The sequence below is a fragment of the Falco naumanni genome, chromosome 5, assembly GCF_017639655.2.
Source record: "Falco naumanni isolate bFalNau1 chromosome 5, bFalNau1.pat, whole genome shotgun sequence".
Taxonomy (NCBI): Eukaryota; Metazoa; Chordata; class Aves; order Falconiformes; family Falconidae; genus Falco; species Falco naumanni.
In genome coordinates this window covers 20,124,261-20,146,029 of record NC_054058.1, presented here as the reverse complement: position 1 = coordinate 20,146,029, position 21,769 = coordinate 20,124,261, and positions in this window count along the sequence as shown.

Here is a 21,769-nt window from a genome sequence, read left to right as displayed (position 1 = left end):
TTCTGAGAATGCTCAAGGGCAGGTGAAGGCATGGGTTTACTACATCTGCTTCCTTAGGACTCTCTAACCTTCCTCGGTTATTTCATAGGTTTGATTGAATGAATACCTATTTCAATAGCACTTGAAACAGATATTTCATTTTGGATTTTTATTTACTTTTGAAGGGGATTGGGGTAGGGGAATGGAAAAGCATTCCTAAATAGAAAAGGTGGTTTACACTGTAATTTACCAGCCACATAACCGATGGTGGTAGCATTCAGCACCAGGAATTAAAAGACATGATGGCCATGCATTAGTATGTGGTGGTATTAATATTGCTGCAGAATTTACTGGTTAGGGACTGCAGCTGTTTAGTTTTACTTTACTTTTTTTGTTGAATGTTGCAGAATCCTTCCTGTTGAGATGAAGAAAGGAGTGTGATTGAGAGAAATGGCCATCAGCAGAGGATCATCGAGGCACCAGATCTGGGGCTTGGAGACCTGTGCTTAATTTTCACCTCTGACAAGGTTTCTTGACTCAGTGTGAGCAATTTGCTCTTCCTTGGATTGCATCTGCACATAGAAAATGAGCCTACTCCTGAACAGAAGTATTCAAAAGCTACATTAATCTTTGTGGGATGCTCAGACATGGCACACTGAGCACCTGGATAAATGGCTGACAGCCAGGGCTCAGAAACTTAGTTGCTTGCTTTCAGCTCAGGTCAGGTTTTCTTGGTTTGGGTTTTTGGTTTGGTTTTTGGGTTTGGTTTGGGGTTTTTTTTTGAGAGGGGTGTGTGTGTGTGTGTATGCTTTGTGACTTTGAAGGCACAAAGATACATATTTTAATTATGAAGTATGTGACTGTAAAACAGGTTTGTCTATGACAGAGCCATGGTAGAAGTGAATGACAAAGAGAAGCATCACTTTTCTGCTCTATTACTTTTCTTCACACAGCAGAACGAATGTTAGCTACATGGAGATTTGAACAATATTGCGCAGAGGCAAATAGGAAAAAAAACCCAAGGATTCTGTCAAGAGTACCTTCCTGGGATGTGATTCCTCTCTCAAATAAAATTCATACTGGGATATAGTAACACATGATTTTCCTTACGAAATACTTGAGCCAACTTTTAATTGCCTGCTTACAAAGATTTGCATTGAACTAGAACTGATCCTAGTATCACTTTTCTTTCAAGGAACTCTATTGTGCACATTTTATTGACTGAGTGCCTACTGTATTTTAAATTTTTTTCATATGCTATCACCTGGTTTGTTCAATTAAATACTTTGCAGGTGTTCCTGTTCCTTGGTAAAAAAATCCCTGGACTTCAGAGGAATACATAATGATGCTTCTGACAAGTCATTCTACTTTTTAAAAAGTGAACAATAACAAAACCAAAGAAACCAAAAATACTTGGAGTGCTAATTCTGGAGCCACATTCTCACAGGACTATTGCTACAACATAGGAAAACTGAAACTACATTTTTCTGCTAAACATTAACAGCAGCAACACAATTACTGTTACTCTGAAATGTTGACAGTGTGAATCCAGAGGTAAGTGATATGTATGTTTCAACCGTTTGGGCTTTTGACCTTTTCAATATTTGTTTGCCATTTCATTCTCCCACTATAATCTGGAGATTTATGGCACAGTAAATTTATTAATCCTAACAACCATATTTTCGTTTGGAAACTGGACTGACTGCCAATAAACATCAAAAGAACTACTTGGTCTTCAGGGGACACCTGTTAAAAGAGAGGGTTCGTGCATCACATAATATTACTAGAGTAAAACCCTTTTATTGTGCTGCTTGATGACACTTGGGAACCTTGCAGGTCTCCCCAGACATTGAGTAGCTGAAGACTGCAAATCTCTTCGAGTTTTTTTGTGCGTGTGTCTTGTATTGGCATGTGTTTCAGTAAGGTCTTCATCTTTTATGTTAATCAGAAGTGGGTTTTAGATCTATGCCTACAGCACTTCCAAAGGCAAAGAGTCTTTACAACGTTGACTGAAGTTGGCTCATGCCAGTGAATATGCTGAACATGTTACAGACCCAGCCCACAGCCCATTAAAGCCAACTGCAATCTTTCCACTGACTACTGCGTATTTTGCCTCATATCCTTGTGGTGAAATTCTGCCACTGTGAGTCATGTGAATAGATTTTGCCTTACAATGTGTCAAAATTAATTGAATTGCTGAGACTACTCATGTAATCAAAATGGTAATCAAGATGAGAGAGAGTAATCTGCAGTGAATACTGTCATTACCACTATGTAGTCCACATTTTACATTTATCCTTTGACTTCTTTGTTATTTTATGATCAGGAAGTAACAGTTTGTTTTGGGAGTATCCTGCCTACTTGTGTTTGTGCAGTGTGCATTTTTATAATATTCATGCACCAATGGAATTTGTGATATTTAGTCAAAGATGAAAAGGTGTAACTCTTTAAACTTTAAACAGTTTTAGTGCAGAATGAAATCCTCTGATATTGCAAAAATTTATAAAATTTAAGGCACTAGAATTACAAACATAACAGTAAAGTGGTCTGAGCTTCAAAAATACTCAATCCTTTGGTTACTAAGATAATAATCTAAATTTTTGTATCTGAACGCACCTTTTAAAAATAGTCTTCTTTTCCCAAAGCTTAAGTATCTTTGCAAGAAATAGCTTTGGACTTGACAGGCCATGGATTTTATGTTCTGTTTATGTGCAGGATTTCTAGGTGCCAGACCCTATTCTTACAGAAATGAGTTGATTCTCTTTGGCGCTAGAAATACAAGTATTTATCTACATCCAAACCTCTTTTTCAAGACGGCTGTTGTCTAATTGTGATGTTTATAAATAAACAGCTTAATGCAACATCAGCTCTGAAAAAATTCTGCAGGGAATCCCACCCATGCACCTAATATTATCCCAAGTGAAGTGTGCATCATGTTTTCACAAAGTACTTCAGAATGACCTCCTAGACAGACCAGATTATTTTGCTTACCAAGTGCTCCAAGTCATTATTATCAAGCTGACTTCTGTGACCCTCTCACCCCTTACGTTTACTTTGCAGTCAAGGTGACTCCAGCATGCCACAGCACTCCCAAGCTTGCTTGGGTCTAGGTGCTCCACACAAGATTAGTATGATCCAATGCAGGTGTCATGTGTCTCTGGGAGTACATGAACAACTCTGCACTCTACTCACGCTCATGCTTGCTAGCATCCATGCTGCACTGACACTTTCTGGCCACTATGTAGCCTTGCCTGCCAGAGCATGGCATCCCATGAGTGTGAGCACCACATCCAACATCCAATAATCATATTCTCTGATATCCATTTCTGGTTATAACAGTTTGATGCAGAAACAAAAGGTACCTACTGTTCTCAGAAGTTTTTTTTTTCCCCGCAAACTCGTGCTTTTTTAATCTTCCTAGGATTTTTCTCAGTTTGTTTTTAAGGAGTTTATTTGATTTATGGTTTTATTAATTTTCCAAGAACTTTTGCTAGTAGCATGATTTGCATGTGTTTTTCCAACAGGAAATGAAATCAAGACTGGTGCATGATGCCAATTGTCAAAATTCTATTAACAGTAGAGAAATGTTTCTTGGAGAAAAGTTGAGTTTTACCACCTGTGTTCTCAGTCCTGAAGGCAGTTTTGTGTGAGGACTTGGGCAAATCTCCACACAGCACTCCATATCTGCATAAAGTGGGGACAATAGTGCTTTAACTGGTCTAGAAAAACACAGTTGAAGGTACAAATAGAAAGCCTGATGATAGGAATTAAAACTGTTTTATCTGAGACAAATTTTGGAGCCTTGTTGAGTTTTTTACAAAGCAGCTTCTGATGTTCTGTTCATGATTCTGAAGAGTTAAAAAAATAAAAAATTGAGAGAATAAAGCCAAACTGAATTTGACAGAATTCTTCACTCACTTTTCATTTGGACGACATCTAAATTGACAGCCAGAGTTTGCTTACATGCATGCTGAGCAAAAACTATTAGGTCATTATTGCTGGAGTCTCTAGAGGGGGAAACCATTTTTTACTGTAGTCTGTGAGAGTGTCCTCTCTGATATCCACCGGATTGGATGGGTTGGATTGCATTGTAGAAGAGAAGAAAAAAGGCAACCAAATTCCAAATTCAAATACCACATTACTCATGGAATACTCATTACAATGGAAATTTACTTCCAAATATTTTCAGTGTTAGGGTTACCCTTATTACAGAAAAGCAATTGCTTCTTCCAGCTGGATAATACGAAATTGCTCCCTGTACCAAGATAATACTAGCAAAAATAATTTTATTTTACTAAAGCATGCTAGTTCTACTGTGGTTTTGGGATTTTTTGGAGGGGGGTTGTTTGGTTTTTTTTGTTGTTGGTTTGTTTGTTTTTTTAATCTTAGTTTACATTTATCCTACTTAGAATTAATACCAGTCTCCTGATACAGGTCAAAGAACAGAGTTATATCCTGTGTCCAGAAGTTTGTGCCTTAAGTCATTCACAAATCCAGGGAAAATGCAAGGATGGTTATCATCCAATGCACCTGTGACGTAGTTTGAAGCTTAAGAGATGGACAAGGGACTCACACAATGAACAGAACATCAGTGATACGATATGTTTTTTAACAAATTCCTCAACAGCAGTATACTGGCTTTTTTAAGATAAACTAAAGTAGATATTAATTGGAACCATCTGTATGCTTGACAAAATACAAAAAATAAAAAATGTTTTAAGGAGAGATCGAATCAAATTAAAAGATTGGGTCTAAAACATATAATATAATGCTGACAGGCCTGAGCAAATGCACTGGAACCTGAAATATAATCAAAAGAGCTTTAACTGAGGTTCTGAAATTGAAGACTGTAAAGCATATCTTGTAGTCAACTGATCGATGTTTGAGGGTTTGGCACTAAGCCATCCAAGTATTGAGTTTAAAGCAGGTGGTAAGGGTGTTACAACTTTCAATATGCTAAAAATAATATTTAAGAAAATTACAATAGACTAATATTAATCTGAAAAACAATGTCAAAGTGATACTTTTTTTTTTTCTGACACCAGTAGCAGCAAGAAAAATATGACTGTAAGTGCTGGTCTTTCCTTCCACCACTGATCAGAGAGCTTTCCTTGTCTCTACTGGATTGACTCACAAAGTGTCTTTTTATAACATGTTATTTTGTTTGCATTTTCTGTGTATAAAACTTTCTTCTGTAAAATGTGTGTGTGTTTGCATTCCTAGTTTATTATACTCCTGTTGCTGCTCTTAGTGGGCCTGTAATTTTTACACGGTGACAAGAAGAGGGAACTTGGTTTTAGTGCTCTATTCTTTGTGTCATTTGACATAGAATTAGGGAAGACTGATTTGGGTGTGACAGTTGTGCATGGCAGGCCTGAGATAACATGCTGTTATATACATCTACAAGGAGGAAGAAGTGAGAAAATCCTTGGAGATCTATATAAACAAAACCTGGATTTTGATGACAGTATATGGAAATTCACATTTTCTGTCCACAAGGAATTTATTTCTCCTGTAAGTTTTGGAAAAAAGCCATGCAGGTAGTAATATTTTTTCCATACCAATGGATCCCAAAACACCTTATAAAAGCATACATATGTAGCAAAACAAATATGGCTCTGTATGTGTTGCAGCATAAGCCACACAGATAACCAGTGCAGAGCAAACCTGCAGGTACAAAAGGGTTTTTTTTTGTCTCTGTACTCTTTTTTATCCTTATTAAAACAACTTACTTTATCAATGTACCACAGACATAGCCAGAATTGTTAAGGTTTGCCAGTTAGTTATGTTAAAACAACCTAAGTTAAGTAGGTAAAATGAGATTTACCAGTCTGGGTTGTACACACTGGTGTAACTGGTGGAGTTAAAGCAATGTAACAGGGCAATGAATTGAGCCATTTTTTCACAGAGCTGGTTTTTTAGCAACTTTCACTGTTACAAATTTGAATAACACATTTGTGAATTATGAATTATGGAATTAAAAATTGAGGATCTACGTAGCTGGTACTTTAAGGGCTACCTCTACCATTAAGTAAGAAAGAATGTCCCTGAAAAAACACATTTGAGCCTGACTAATATTTCATAGGAAGCAGAGACTGTTCCATAGGGGTTTTTTATATGGAACAGAACCTATTAAGCACCTCATGATGTGGAGGCAATTCCAAATTACGTGAACAGAGTTTTCTTGATTTACTGGCAATGTTGTTTTTTAGTGCTACAACCAGTGGCCACCAGCATGCTTTAGAGCCAAAACGACATTCAAGTAGTCCCACCCTGGCAATTTTCTAGCCTGGTTTTGGATACAGACACTTAGAATTCCACATCTAGTAAAAAAAGCAATAACAACTTGCCTGTTCCTTCCTCATAGTTCAACAGTATTGTCTTTCTGGAAAATGTACTCTTGTAACTCAATGCTATATTAAAGGAAAATGGCCAACATAATCATCTTTTTAATCTGAATCATATCTCCTTTTAAGAATTCACTAAAAAACAGTAAATGTTAATTCATTTTGATCTCCATGACGCACACAAGATAGGGCAGAGTTGACCAGCTGCAGTTAACCTACTGCTAAGTTCGGCCAATAGATTGCTCCATACTCCAAGCAGATGTTTCTCTTTTAGGCTAACGGAACTCTTGCAGGCCATATTCCTTCCCAAGAGAAAACACCAGCACAGTTGGAAGCTGGAAGGGCTCATGTCAGTAACAGAAGCAAGGTGCCAGCAGCATCAGCGGCAGTTTATTAAAAAAAATCCATGAACAGAACAGGAATCGCATTTTGGTTTAGCTCGTTTTTAAAAAAACAACAAACCAACAGAAAAAACCCACACTTTTTCTTCTCTGCACACCCCTCTCAGATGTAGCATTTCTTTTTCCTACAGCAATTGACTTCTGGTTGAGAGAACAGGAAATTAATCTCTTGCTGTTAGCTGTACTGTTGCTGTGTGTCAGTCATAAAATGGGAGAACTGTATTTATGTAAATACTAATTGTTAAAATTCACATGTCACAGATGATAATTGATATCCTGTAGCTATGTCCTAGCCTAAAATAAGGAGCAATTTATTATACTTCAAGAGCATAGGCTGGATTTTATTTGAATCTTACAATAGAAGTAGCTCTACTAATGTCAATCAATTCATACTTGTTTGTGTCACTGTAAGAAAAGAGTAATGCTGATTGTATTTGCTCTAGAGGATGAATGAAAGTGAACAGACCTAGACTTCTATATTAGACTTTGAATAAGAATTGTTTCCAGTTCCTGGAAACACTCTCTTTTTTCTTGGAACTTGTACACCTGTTTTTATCCAGTCAATGGTACTGAGTTACTTATGAAATGGTAGTCAATGCCAGGGTTTTATACGTTATGTAAACATGACCTGAACCCTAGAGAGCCAAGTTTCATAAGGACATAAAAGACAGGGAAAACTGTGGAACAGTGTCTCTTGCTTCATTGCCATTTTCCAGAAGCAGTGGCAAAGGACTGAATCTCTTCTATTCCTATGGCTGTTGAAGAAAATATAAAATTCTGCAAAGTCTTTGGAACAAAAATATCTCTACCTCTCTCACTCTCTCTCTCTTTCTTTTACAGTAACATAAGTAACATATAACAGTCAGGTCCAAACACTACCTGGCTCCTACAATGCATACCTTTCTCCTTGCGGAGATATGATGAGGGGGAAGATGTTAAGAATTTCCTCTAATAGCAAGAAGACAAGAGTGAGGAGAAATAAGATGTTAGTATCACAATACTGATTTCAGAGCTTTTGGGGAAGGTAGAGTACCCAAGAAAGCCTCAGCTCCAAATGAGAACCGCTACTCCTTCCAGCAGCATGCAGTGGGCAAGTTGCTGCTCATCTTCTCTTGTCGTTCATGTTCAGTCGTAAGGTAGGGAGTATTACCACTCAGATGTGTGGGCTCAGCTAAGAAATAAGTGCTATGCTGTGACTACCAGCATCATTTGTAAGCTGTTTTGCCCTGGTGAAACCTCTGTTATTAATGTCAAGGGAAAGAGTAGGGAAACAAGTAGTTTCCATTGTAGTCCAGTTGAAAGGGAATGGCAAACAACACTGTATCTCACTTTTCATTGGCAGTGTAGAACTGTTGGCTTTTAATAACATCTTCTTAAGATGATTTATACAGTCTATTTGCCATTATCCATATCAGTTCATGCCCCTTGTGTGTTTTAGATAACACTGTTGTGTTTCCTTCAACTTAACATTTAGTGTGCTGTGAACTTGCCAATCATCAGAGGAGTTCTGGGCTGCCTCAGTCTGATCTCTTCCATAAGTTGTTTATTAAGCAACGATTCATAACGACAGACTGTAAGTTCAGCTTTTGCACTGGAAGTCTCTGTAGCTATGCTTGCAGGTTCTCTTTGCCTGTGCTGCTTCTGGTTGAATTTATATCTAATATTTCAATGCTGAGAAATCTTTCTAGAGTGAAAGGGAAGAACTCAAGCAAAGCTCAGCAACCTTTCTGACTGATGCTGGGAGACTGTGCAATGGCCAAATCTGAAATTCCCTGAAGCCCGATCTTGTTCAGTTCTGGGATATAGATCTGGCTTTCTAAATTGGCCACCCACATCAGTTGTAATCAGATCCAAACTTCTGCCTGCTGTATGTCTCTCCAGCCAAATTTCAATGCAGGATCCATGATGATCCATTGAATGCAGTATTCAGAGCAGCCCCCTGTGCATTGGTAATACCGTTGAAGAGCTAGGATGGGTTATGGCACACAATCATCTGGAACAAAAAAAAATGTACATACAAAAATGCTCAAGATATCATCTAATCACAACCAAACACTTGGCAAAAATGAATATGAATACTGACTGGATTGCTAATGACTTGCTGATGCTGATTGCTAATGATTAAAATTGTACGGATAAGAAAGAAAAGAGTCTTTCAGGCCCTGCACAGCCTAAGTACTTGCTGTACCTGCAGAAAGAAGTTCCTGATTAGATGGGATGTAAACTATCACAGTTCTCTCTGCCTGCCTAAAAATAAATACAGAAAAGTGCAGCAAACCCAGAAAACAGCTCTTCTCAGACTACAGGCATCTATGAACTCTATGAACCATCATGAAGGCTGTTCTCCTCATTTCTGACTCCCCAGTCATTCAGGAGTCCAGCCACTGGTACAGGATTAGTACAGTCTTTTAAGATTTGTGGGGATTAAGAAAGGTATTATGGTTTGGTCTTTTTGCTCCTTCTGGATCTCATACTGCACATGAATCTGATTGCCAAATCATAACTGTGAGACTGTGGGACTTTTATTTGTGCTGACAGTGAAGCACACGGCACTTTATTTTTTTTCTTTTTGTTTTGATTTCAAGTGTTTGTAAAAAATATTCTGCAGCGTAGACTTTAATTTGTGTTACAAGACAGCCTGCCTCTACCAGAAGAAAAACAGTCTTTGGTACAGAACTTCCTCCTAAGAAAGGCTTCCAAAAAAGAAACAGAGGAGGAACAAATTATTCTTTCCAGAATCTGTGCTGAGTAAGACTCAGATTAAGTTCCCTCAGAGAGAGTACCTGAGAAGAAACTTCTCTCATTTTAGGACCGTAGAGGCAAGCTAGGGTGATCCTGTACAGTAAAATCCAGGAGCAGAAGGAGAAGGACCATTTGAGGCATTCAAGGTCATTGCCTTCTGATAGTCACCTGGACTCAAAAAAGCAAGCACTGCCACACACCACAGGCAGGATGCATTGCGTTGAATGCCCTTTAGTCATGCAATAAACCTGTTTATTGCCTCTTGGCGTGCTGGGAAAAGCAACTGTGTGCAATGCACCTTTGCACTGGCAATACCCATCATCCAGCTGAGACAATAGTGGCAGGTGGCATTGCACTAGGACTGAACCAGAGGAGTACAGGGGCAGCAGGCTGGTGACATGGTGTCTGAGAAATGACATGGAGAGGGGGTGCCAATGTAGCAGCTCTAATATGGCCATAGAACAATGATGTTACAAGTTGCAGGTGAACATTTGTGCCTAAATGAAGGAGTCCATTAGCATCTGTCCGCAATCCATGAAGGAAGTGCAGCAGAGGAGGAAGGCAGTATCAAGGGCTATGGAAAGAATGGTTGACTTTTGACAAGCCCACCAGCCTAGCTAGCAAGTCTTCTTGGGAAACAAATGACAGCTGAAAAGAAGGAAAGTTTTACTTAGTATTTGTACAAACACAGAGCTGATCTGTGGATAAATGCTGTGATCCTTTCCCCTTAATAAAATTGTAGGTATACATACAGAGTGTCTGAGCTCTGTTTGTACACTCAAGGAAAGGTGTTTAGTATTTCCTGTAAGCTGGGTGGAGTTTTTAACTAACAGTGCTGGTAATTTAAAAAGGAAATATAGATATGTAATTCTGACCCTTTTTCCTGCCAAGTACCCTTGGCAGAAGGATTACATTTCACTAGGCTATTCCCATTGACACATTTCCACAGCTCACTTGCAGCTCTTTGCTGGTTGCATCTATGTTCTTTCGCTGCACACAAATTCCTTGTCCCCATCCTGAAGGCTCTTTACAGTAATTTCTTTGCCTGCATCTCTGCTGTGCCTGCCTCCTATCTCCTGTCCTCCATTCCTTAGGTTCCTCTACTCTTTCATCTCATTGGTAATTTTCTGCTTTTCTCACACTATTTCCTACTTCCATGTTTTCTCCCGTTTCTTTTGCAACAACCCTGTCTCCCTCTTCAAAGTTTGCATCAAAAGTCTGTCCTGTTCGGCATTGCTGATATCTTGATCACTGGGGTCTTTCTATAGTTGAAATGGTCCTGTGTGATGATCATTTGCCCAGCATGGATTTTAAGCACTTGATAAAGGAAACAGCTCTGTGTTTTTATGTAATGTAAAATACCAACTGCATTTTCAGCTCTTTGGTATTTAATAAATGACGCATAGCCAGAGGACGGGTAGAACATGGTATGGTGCTGCACGCTCGTGATTTCATTGTGCCGGTCTGAATGTGAATACTCTGAAAGACAAAAAGAGTTAAACTGAGTATATATGCTCTAGGGCTTTGTGATAATGGAAAGCTGGAAGGGTGTTCATTTGTGTGTTTCAGGACAGAGTTCACATTTACTCACTTATTAACCACTCCCACTTCCTTCATCCATTCAGCAGATAAAGCTGCTATCTAAATCAATAGCTGCTAGGCTTAAGATATTTCCTACCATAGTTCTAGAACATAATTTCATTTGTTTCAAATTGGAGTCATTCTAGGTGCCTAGTGACAAAATAAATGTGTATACATACATGTCTATATATATGCACACATACACAAAGTTACACACTAGAAGTCACTCATGTAGTGGTGTAAGACTAGATATATAACATGAAAAATTGAACTGGAATGATTAAGCTATATTTATTAATGAATTTTAACATCAACAAAAAATACCAGCCTCTCTAGGGGATGCTGTTTGTTCACTGGCAAATTATAAACTGAGCCTTTAACTATCTCAGCAAAGGGATGCTTGAAATCTGAGACATTTGGAAGATTTATACTTTAATGTGTACTTATACGACTTCGCATTTTTATTCTCAGTGTACTTAATTCAGTGCTAGACTTTGAATTTTAGGAGCAGCAGTCAGATCCAGTTTCAGCAACTACTATTGTTATTTTGCTCATTAGCAAAGTTGTCCTGTCTCTGAGTTAGATGCCACTTTCTTGCCTTTCCCCTAGAAATTTCTCAGAAAAATTCTGAATGTGCTGCATGCCTCTCTAGCATTACATGTGGCTACTTATCTTATTTTTCCTCCTACTTTGCCTCCATTTCTTAATTCTGGAGGAAGATGCACAGCTCTACAGCCAGCAGAACCCGGCACAGAGATTCAGGCTTTCTCTTGTCAGAATACCTGCTTAAAAAATCTTCAATCTCTGCATGTCACAATCCTTTCTCCAGAGGTTATGAGTGTCCACCTTGCTCTTCACTGATTCCTGTCACTGTTCTCCGGCCTCATAGAGTAAATACACTTTTTTTGAACTGCAGTTAGCACATAACTGACCTGTCCTCTGTTCTGCTGCTTTTCAGTATTATTCCTGTGCAAATCAATCTGCCTCACTTTTACTTTTTTTTTTCTCCTAGGAAATGTTATGCCTTTCAGAGTCACTTATACCAATCCCCAGTTATCAAACCCTCACGTTACACATACCTTCCTTTTTATCCTATCTAATCCATTTGAAAGGCTGTTCCAGGATTTCTTCTTTCCAACAGTTAGCACTGAATAATTTATAGGCTACATTTATTTCTGCCTGGTATATACACTCACATTTCAATTTGTCCTATAGCTTTAATAGCTATTAATAGCAAAGTATGTACAGACATATCCCTTAAAATAACTTTTTTCTAGCCTAAACAATTCAAGATTTTGCTGTTATCATTTAAAATAGACTTTCTATTTCCTTGCTCATTCTGAAGGACTTTCTCTGTACCTGTTACAGTTTGCATTAATCTTTACTGAACATGAATGGCCATATATGAGAATTACTACTATGCCTCAGTTTATTTATCCAGTAAATTCCAACTTCCCTTCATCCATCTTTAATTCATTTCATTTTCTCCCACAACTACTATTCCCATTCTTCTCTGTCTCAGTCAGAGTCTCTTTACTGAGCCATTCGTGGTCTGATTAGTTCCTAAATTTACAACCTAATATCCAGATGTTGTTTTCCTCTTTAGTCTCAATCCCTTCCTTTATCCGTTTGCCTCAGTTTTCATTCCTCTCTTTTTACATCAGGTTTAACTCAGCAATCAAATCAGGCTCTGAGGGACAACAAAGTGGTTGCCAAAGATCCAGAGCTTTCAGGTGAGGTGAATGAAGCTTAGTCCAGCAGCAGCAGTGCACTCATGTCCCTCACCTGGAACATATCTAGTGAAGAGTGAGTCTTTAAGAAGCTGATTCGGGAAAATGAAATAAATCTCTTTTGAGCTTGTATTCACTTTGAGTTTTTAGATGGTTATAACCTGGCCAAATTTGGTGAATTTTCAGAGGATGAATAAAAGACCATTGTAAATAGCTGTTCTCCTTCTGTGTCAGAATTGCTGCTCCCAAGCATAAGAATGTTCTCTCCTTCTTGGAAAAAGGTAAGTAAATTGTTCTTAAAAAGTATAATAAGTCTTATTTTTTTTCTGCTCTAGATTTTACAAATGATTGGACTGGTTTGGCTGAAGCCTTACATCTTCCTTTCTGTTTAACTAAAACAAAATATCTGTCTGAGGAAGAAAATGAGCCTGGAAAGTTTCAACCAGAACGGTTAGTTTAGTAGTGTTGTAAGTAATGGGAAACACTGTTCAGTGAACTTTAGTAACATAGGTAGTTCCTATTTTACTTACAACAAGAATTTTAGTGTAGAATGTGTATTTCACAAAATAGGGTAAGCTGAAATCTCTACTATTTTACTACGTAATTATTATTGTATATTTAAATGCAAAAAAATTACTGAAACTGGGAAGCATGAGACTGTACTACTTCTCAAGGTGTTTCAGTTTAATAAACTTTATTAAAGCTTTTTCCAAACATGTTCCAACTCCATATGGCAGTGTGCTTGGCTTGAATTTTGGTTTAAAGTTGTCCTTTGTAAATAAACATAATCCATTGTTTGGGAACCACAGAAGTGATACTATGTTGATTCTAGGACCCTTTGGTAGCCTGACTGGGGCAGCATGTATTTTGTACTTGCACAGTTTTAGGGACTAGTATTAGCCTGTTCCTTGCTTCCAGAAAATAGACAGATATTTTGTTAATGCTCTACAGCTTCTGTGAAACTTTAGATTGAGTTGACATAATAATGTTTATTAACATGACTGTTGCATACATTCCTGGAATACTCAGCTGATTGCTGATGTTACACGTGTGTTATTCATCATGAGGTGCACACTCCTGTTCAGTACATGTCAGGAACCAATGGGCTGGATGAAAGGGCTTTGTCCAACTGTTTCGCCAGTCTTTAAATACAAGTTGTTCAGTACACTTATATACAAATCATTCAGCCCAACAGGTTCAAATGGACGCCACAGAAATCTGAGATTGCAAGAAACTCCCTTCCATGGTCCTTCTGTAAGGATTTAGCTCAACCAGAAAGTCACTGGTCCATGTGTATATGATTAAATGTCTTTGATAAGCTGTTCTTTTATAGTAAACTACCTCCAGTAGTCTCGAGTAGATTTAGAAACCAGCAATAAGATGGAAGATGGCGTATGTCTTATTTTAACTCCCCCCTCCACCTGCCCCCTATTTTTGACTTCTTAAACCTGACCACTTGGACCTCCTCCTGTTGTCTGTGTGTGCACTTTCCTTAGTGATGAGGCTTCCTTTGGGCAGCAAAGACTCCTGTTAGGAAAGCAAAATTCATGGCTTATTGAAACAGAGCCATATTGACCAAGCTGCTATAATGTTATTTGATTTGTTAGTAGACAGGTGAATTTCCTATGGGTTCAGTCCTGTTCAAGAAAAACACCTTGCTCCAAACCCATGTATTTCAATAAAACCAAAAAAGTATCATGTTTATCTGAAAGTTTCATCTGGGGCAACCCAAGCATTTAAGCTTCTCTTGAGAAGGAGGAAAGCTCCTTTACTCTCTTTCCAAGAAAAACTCAGGAACTATTGCATGAGTGTTTTCAAGAATTATGAAAACACTCGAAACCAATGGGGGTCTTGCTCAATTTACTGTAGTGCTTATAGTACTAGCCTGGAAGCTGGGATATGCGGCATTACTTCTACCTCTGTCCTGCTTCATATGATCTTTTAATTCTTCAAGCCTTTGCTTTTCTTCTCACTTCTTGTTGTTGACCAAAATGAAAGACTTCACTGTGCCAACATGTAAATGCATGGTTCATCCACACTTTTTAGTAATGAGTATATTTCTTTTCCTTCATATCAAAAGGGGCATTGTAGAACTAAAGTGGGTTTAAAAAAGGCAGCAGGGATATTGATTATACAGCATGTGCATGAAGAATGACTGAGTAATTTAGACTTCTCAACCCTGAAAAAGATACCATTTGAAGATCACCAACCTGGAGGTTGACAGTAATATCAAGATAGTTGATACATATAGGTTGTTTATCATCCTTTCCAACTGAGTGGACCTAATAGGAGATCATCTCAAAACAAAATAGGGTAGTTCCTCAGGAAATTGAGAAAAAACCTGTGGAACTCCTTGAAAAAGGATGCAAATGTGAGACGTTTGTGTCAAGGGAAGCCTGCATAAGTGTTTAGAAGACATAAAGTTCAGGGAACAAGCTGAAACAGAGATAGGAGAATGCTTATTGGAAGTATGATGTAGCCTTTCCTCAGCTGCTTAAAACTGCTGATTGCTGCAGGATCCATGTTCAGATGGACTTTTGGTCTGAACCAGTATGGGTATTCTTATCTAGTCCACTTTTTTTCAAGTTCAATATTGAGAATACTTCTCTTACATCTTTTTCCTGCTTAATGACAACAATGTTATCTTGATAATAGCAGTGGCACCATTGTGTCAGCATAGGAGACCTCAGTTCTGCTATGACAGAGGACAGCTTGGACAAAAACCATTCTTGGAAGGCATTCTGGTCCCTGTCTTCTTTAGAAAAAGACAAAACTCAACAATTAGAAGGGGCCTTTTACTTTGTGTGCTAAGTGTATGTGGAAGCACAACGTTTTCAGTATTACTTTACTAACTCACATGTGAGATAGACAAAAAGTTAATTCCCTAGCCATAGGTCTGAACCTTCACTTAGCCTGGGGGGAGGTGGATCAAAATGTACTTTCTGAATGTAACTTTGAGTTACATAGAAGCTCAAGAGGTTTTACAAATTGGGTTGATAATATAACTTGATAATTGATCAGGAGGTGTTCCAAGCCACATAAAAAGAAAGCCTGAGAAAACAGCCACAGGGAATTCCTAAAGTCTCTGATTTGGCTTTGAAAACTTTTGGCTATTGTGAGTGTAATCTTGGCATTGTCATGTAGCAACTCTAAACTCAGGTTGAATTATCCTGAGTGTTTTGGTTTCTGCAGTTTTAAAAGTAAGCAGGAGTTGCTGTAATGCATTCACAATTGCATACTGTTGATATGTACATGGTGGGTGGAAATCCCCAGGTGAGTGGAGAGAGCAGGAAAAGATTGTTAGTCTCAAGCAGGTGAACAAACTAAAATTATTGAGATCTTTGCAACTGAGTCATGTGGCTTTAGCTAAATCTAGTTGTTAAGAACATGTCCTTTGGAGACATCTGAGTTGATTTGCATTGGTTGTGCCAAGCTAATGAATGTGGTTCCTGTTCAAAGCAATCTCAAGAAAGCAATGATACATGGAGATTTCTGGTCATGCTTCAGCCGTGTTGCTATTTTTCAGGAGAAAGAAGAAAAGGTTAATTTGTGGCTAGTCATCTTGGTCGTCTTTTCTCATGCTTTGTTTCACGTATTTTTCTTTGGGGAAGCCATGAGGCTGTGTGCTTATGCTTGTTGTTTTGATAGATGTAGATGAAGGTTTCCACGTGCTTTCCCCTAATTGCTGACCTGCTGAAATACCTCTTCATTTTGAGGCAGACACTTTGGAGGCAAAGTGGTTCCTGGCAAAGTTGCTTCTCTTTTATCTGTTTTGTTGAATCTGTTCCATGCTCTGAGGTGAGCTTGCTTTAAGTTTGCAACAGTTGTACTAGTTTCATATGAAGTTGCTTGTAACATGTGGTATGATCTAAAACAAAACCGAGAAGCTGAAGCCCCGTTAGATGAGTTCTCATGCAGGAAAAAAATGGTTCCAGCCTAGAAGACCTCAAAAGATTAAGTGTAAGGCTAGAGGTAATAAGTGGGTGTGACAAGTATACAGCAAAGTTAGAATACCTTACAGTATGACACCTGCTTTGGTTCATGTCAAGTGCCTACTAGGTAACCTAATTTATGTGTGGCTGAAGATTTCATCTGCAGGACAGTTAACATGACATACAGATGCCACAGGAGATTGTCCAGTAACATAAGTGGGTGAGTTTGTCAAGTGAGCAGTCTTACATAGCTCTAAATGATTGATGTGCGACAGATATACTATGAAGCATGTTAGAAATCAAGACTGAGATCTGGAACCTGATGTAATTAGGTTTTTTATTGGATTTTTCTGCTTCAAAAATCACTTTGAACATAAAACTTAATATTTGCTAAAGGTTCAAATCAAAATAATTCAAAGTTCATGTTCTAAAATAGTTTCAAAGGTATAGATGTCATTTATATATTACATATTTCAGCAGAAACCCCTTTTAGTTTTCATAAAATAAAAGCTATTTTAAAACTTTATTCTATATGGAAAGGATAGGCACCATAGAGACCTTCTATCTTACAGTCCAGTTCTATTAAATGACTTTTGACAAATTTCCTTTTCTTTCCCTATAGTACTCCCTACAGTTTGAATTCTGCCCCTGCCCACCAATTACTTCAACCAAGTGAGATTGCAAGTTTGTGTAAATATTTAATACAGAAAAACTTCTTTCTATCTAGAGAAACATTTTGTATACTGCATCCATAGAAATTCTACTGCTGAGAGAAAGAAAGGATTACGTTTTAACTCAACTGGCTAAGGGTTTTGTTGTTTTTTTTTCTTTAAAAAACCACTTTTGGATTGTGTGTGTTTTTTCTTTTGTTTGTTTGCTTCCTGATTCTAAGGCAACTCATGCAGCCATATCAATCTTACCCTTAAAGCGTTTGTATCTAGGGAACATTCAAAGCCCTTATGGATCCAAATTTCTAGTCCGATTCCTATTCAACTTTATTATACTTTGAGATTCAAATGAACTCTGAGAGCTCAGGTCGGGTGGCTTGGGTGTGCATTCTCCAGCAAAGCAGCAAGGGGGTGAAGTACACTGATGGGCAATGGGCGGCTGAGGCTCTGGACACAGAAAGCTGCAGAGAGATACAGAAGGCAGTGAGGAAAGATTGGAGCTGGTACACCAGAACTTCTAGATGGAACAAAGTTTAGCATAGCAAAAGCAAAAGAAGTGTAGTAGATTATACAACACCATTTAGGCATGTCCTGAGTATGTTTGCTTTTCTGTGACATAATTTTATTTTATTTTTTTAATAATGAAATCCTGGAGTGTTCAATTCACTAATAAATTGTTCTTTTACAGTTAAAAAAACCAAAACAAAATAGTATATTCACTTGGCCAATATAAACTATGATTTACTTTCTTAGGCTTCATGTAGTGGGATGAGTCTTTACTGTATTTGTTTTTAAAATGACAAATAAGACTTTATCCTTGGCAGATACCTGTCAAATTGTAAACCCCTTTCTGCCAGTTATGATGATAAGGAAGCTTATTGCTCTCTTACTGTTATTATTCGTGACTATCCTCTTCTGTTTGTTTCAAAAAGATATTTAAATTTCAGCTGGACAGAATTAGACCCATAAAATTAGTATTTTGGTTTTCTCATTCACATAGTTTGGATATGCAGAGCATACAATGAACTTTCCATAGCTTAAATTAAAATACTGAATTTATTGTAATTACACTAAGCTGTAAATAGCTACCTGTTGCATATCCTACTGTATCAACAGAAATGAAAAATTATGTAATTTATACAAATAAATACAAGAAGGTTTTTAAAAAACTTCTGTCTACTAAAATGCACAGGTCAAGTACATAAACAGTCTTTGTAAAATTGCATACATTTGCAATACTGCGACACTGACTTGGTGCTTTTACCAACATACACTAGCTGAGTCAGTGGCAATACACCCAGCCCCTAGAGATACAGGGGTGGGTCAAGTGGAAGAGTCAGAACCTGGTTTTGTGCTACTGGTACTCTTCAAGCAAATGCGTTCCTCCTTCTCAGTTTGTTCACATGAGTGCTGGGTGCAGGAAAACTGCCTCTTACACAAATGTCTCTAAGGATTTCTATGTTAGATAGAGATATATACACACACACAAAAATAAATTATAATACATGACTAAGCAAGTGCTGGTGCATATTCCTTAAGCCAAAACACCACAGCTGATAAGAGCTGTCAATATTGGTGGACTCAAAAAAAAAAAAAAATATTCTTTGAAAGGCACAGTTTCATGCTTCATTCTTATTAGAAGAAAACTAGGATTTCAAGTTTTTTAAACTTCTTGAAATGACTTCATTAAATTTTGCTTCTCTCTTTGTAAATTGGATCCAATTTATGGGGCTGTTAGGCCAGTTGTCTTTGTCTTATCATTTTCTTCTTGTTATTAATGACATGAATAAGTAGTTTTAAATTGTGCTGAATTGAAAATAAGTTTTAAATTAAGATACTCAGGTTGAGTAAATAACAATCTGCTACAAACAGACAACTGAAAATGAGTCAAATGTGAAGTGAGTCAGAGTGTAGAAAACCACATTAGTATTAATATAATTGTACAGAAATTTCAGTTAAGCAGATTTTCTTGTGAAAGTACATGGGCATTAACAGCATTTTTAGGAGTTTCTGTTCAGATATTTCTGTATTTTTAATATGTTCATGCGCATTGTAAACATTAAGAATGATCCGTATGCCATTCATTCAGTGTATTTACAATAAAAATGATCTTCAAAGCATTTTCAGCTACATTTGCACAAAGGAAAAAATGAAAACACTTAAAGCTTTGTAAAATGCATCTGTTTTAAGCATGTCAGAAATAAGCGTCCTTTCTTCTACCTCCCAAAACAGAATTTCACTACATCTTCTCTAGTCAGCTGTTGCCATTGTGGGGTATTGCTGTCTCTGTACCTGTGCATTAACGCCAGCTCTATTTACCGTAGGGCTGTGTGAAGCTGGCTGGTGCACAGAAGCTATGGTGGCAAAGGAGGGTGACAATGGCCTAGCCACTTACAGCAGCAGGCAACATCAAGCCCTATTGTAACTCTGAAGCAGCCCTAATTGTCACTGTGCGGTAATGAGACAAGTTGCTTCCAGGGTACCTCATTTCTGATTTTATGCTATTACTATAATTTGAAGTGTCCTGATCTGGGACCGCAGAGATGTGGTTATGCCTGCTACATCCTGCTCTTGCTTCTCCAGCTGCAGATGAGAGCACCAAACTGGGACAAGCAGGATGTTTTTTTAGCTATGGAAGAGTGAAATTATTTGGATAGAATAGGAACTAGAATTTAGCTTTTAAATTGTGATTTTGCAATTACTTTCCAAACAAGAATAAAGAAACTTCAGGCTATTGACAGTCAAATAAGACATCATACCCTTTTCTTGGATGTTCAGCATTCATCATTGACTAGATATTATAAATCTCATAAGTGAAGTATTTTCTAAAATTATTAGCTTGTAAATTGTTCATGTGAAAAGGTGTGATTAAATACAGTCCATGCACTAAAGCAATCAAGAGTATTCCTGGATGAAGAGAAAATCAAACTAATGGTGGACTAGCCCCTAGCAATTTCCTGTTATGTTGCTTAAAAACAGACACACGATTTTATTTCCTTTCTGAATATCAGGATAATTACACATTTCTGGAAGGTTTGGTCTTGATAATGGAGAGTTACATATGAGTTCAGATCAGAATTTAATAGGATCCACAGTCGAGTGGCAGTGGCTGCAAGCTTTTGATTTGGCAGATTATGAAAATGTGGAAACACAAATCCAAGTATTGCTAAAATTCTTCAGGATTTGGTTCTGTGTTTCAGAGTTGGAGTTGCTTCTGAGTAATGTAAGTAGGAACTGTAACTGAAAAAATAAAAATAAAAAAATCTCTTTTTGTTGTCTTTAGGCGGCATACATTATTGTGTGCTCCAGGATTAGTATTAATGTTAGCTCAGGGAGCTCTTTCTCAGCATGGTTTTAACATGTAAACTATTAATTCAGTTAAAGTTAACCAGAAAAGTGTATTATTTCTTATGGATTTTCAGGTTTTGCCTTGACTACCTTACCTGGATGCATATTACTATGGGTGTCCAGTTTAAAAGTCCAGTTTATGCTACTGAAACACAAGTTTTCAATTTTTCCAAATTAATTGAAATATTGGAGGACTAAGATATTACTCAGAGTTGAGTGTGTTTGACCCTAATGGAAATGAGCAACTGTAGCACTGACAGTGTGATTGATATAATCACTTCAAAAATTTTTCCTGTCTTCATAAAGTTCTTATAATCTTTTTCAGCAAAGACTGGTTTAGCTAACAGAGTCTGAATACACTTTTCATTTATATTGAACGTCAGATGGTTTGTGGGTTTTGGGGGTTCGATTTGGTTTTTTGTTGGATTGGGTTTGGGGTTTCTATTTGTTTTTTTGAGTAGGCAACCTTTAGATGGAATAACCCATAGTTTTGGGGAATATTTTTTTCTTCATTTAATTGCCTATTCAGACTTTTATCCAGGCCACTATGTTCATAATCAAATTAAAATTAAAGAACTGCTTGCTCTTCTTATGATTTCGTGTTAGAAATGTTCTCCTTTCCAGGATTGAACTGTACCTTCTTAAAATATAAAACAGTTGGATCCACATAGAAGGATCTTGAGAACAATGTGCATTTAGCATACACATTCACATTATCTTAATGTGTTGGTTAATTTTGATAAACAATCTAATTTTCCATACAGAAAATACTTTTCTTTAAAATATTATTTAATGGAAGATACAGCACATAGTCAATTATTTATTCTTTCTTACCTTTTACTTTACCAACTACATTCAGTTCTAGGGCAGCAGATATAAGATGTACACCCATTTCCAAAGGAACAGTGAAATCTAAGCAGCTTACTCATTTACTTTACAGTGACCTGCTTGTTACAGTTCTCTTTGCCTGGATAAAGTATGAGGACTCCCTAACTCTCATTTTCAGACATTTTTCACTCAAAATAACCAAGCTGAGCCTAA